Consider the following 1,401-nt stretch of genomic DNA (forward strand, 5'->3'; position numbering starts at 1 on the left):
TTTATCCGGCCCGCGGAGCCGAAAGAGCGGAGGGTTCTCTTGCTCTCCCCTCTGCTCCTTCACCAGCAGCAGTGTTAACATGGCAACGTCGGGAAACACGGCCGCAGCTCCTTCTTCTAAGTCCAGTTTAAGAACCCATTGTGGCCCTCGAGTCAAAAAGTTTGCCCACCCCTGCTCTAAGGGTTGGGAGCCTGCCAGCGGCTTAGCAGGGAACGTCCTGGTTCAGGATGAGGCGGCGTGGGCTGGAGCCCCAGCCGTCCCGGCGCTCTGAGACTGGAAGGTCTGTCCCCACGATGGCTCCCTCATGGGCTGTGGGCAGGAGGCCTTGGTTCTTACCTTGTGGGCCTTTCCATTGGCCACTTGAAATCTTCATGACAAGACATTGGCTTCCCTCAGAGGAAGTGATTCAAGGGAGAGCAAGCTGGAAGCCATGAAGTCTTTATTGCATTGCCTTGGAAACAACCTACCGTCACTTCTGCTCTATTCTGTAGGCCACACAGACCAGCCCGAGAGAATGTGGGGGAGGACTACAAATGCATGAATGCCAGAATCAGTGATCACCGGGGTCACCTTGGAGGCTATCTCCCACACATCCAGGAAGGGTGTTTCAGAGATGAGTGAATACCCATGTGCAATGAGTGTCATCTAGTAGAGGCTCAATAAATACAAGTTATTATTAATCTATCTATAGAAAGCATCCCAGTTTAAACCATGAGACGGAGAAAGAATGGATAAGAAATACATGTGTACATTACACATTCCCATGTGTCAGACATTGTTCTAGTTACTTAAATCATATTAATAAACAAAACCAAGGTTCCTATGCTTGTGCAGCTAGCAGTGCAGGGGAGAGATATACCAGGTAGACCATTCAAATAGTCATAATAAATAAGATGATACAGCATATTAAAAGGCAGGGAGTGCTATAATAGAAACAAAAAAAGGAAGCCCAGTTTAAGTGGCCTTAGGAATGAAGGTGTGGGAGATGCAGATTGAAATATTAAGTATAGGGTCAGGCAGGCCCCATTGAGAAGGTAGACTTGAGAAGACTTGAAGGAGGCAGTGGAGAGGCACTAGAAAAGCAAATACCTGGAGTAAAGCATCCTAGGCAGAGGAAATAGCCAGAGTGTAGTCCCTAAGGTGAGATCACACCTCCTGCATGAGAGGGAGAGCAAGAAGGCCAGGGTGCTGAATAGAGTGAGGAGAGAAGGTCAAAGAGCTGAAGGGAAGACAAGATCATGTAGGGCACTGCAAGCTGTCTGTGGTGGCCTCACAAACCTCCTCTACCAGGGGAGTCGCTGACCAAGGCCAAGCTAGTGCAATATAAAATCCAGGCCATGTCTGGGCCAAGGCCATGCTTCCCAAGGCTGCTCACAGCCAATGACTGAGCACAGAAGAGCC

This window comes from Myotis nattereri, assembly GCF_964212035.1.
Source record: "Myotis nattereri genome assembly, chromosome: 1".
In the NCBI taxonomy this organism is placed as follows: domain Eukaryota; kingdom Metazoa; phylum Chordata; class Mammalia; order Chiroptera; family Vespertilionidae; genus Myotis; species Myotis nattereri.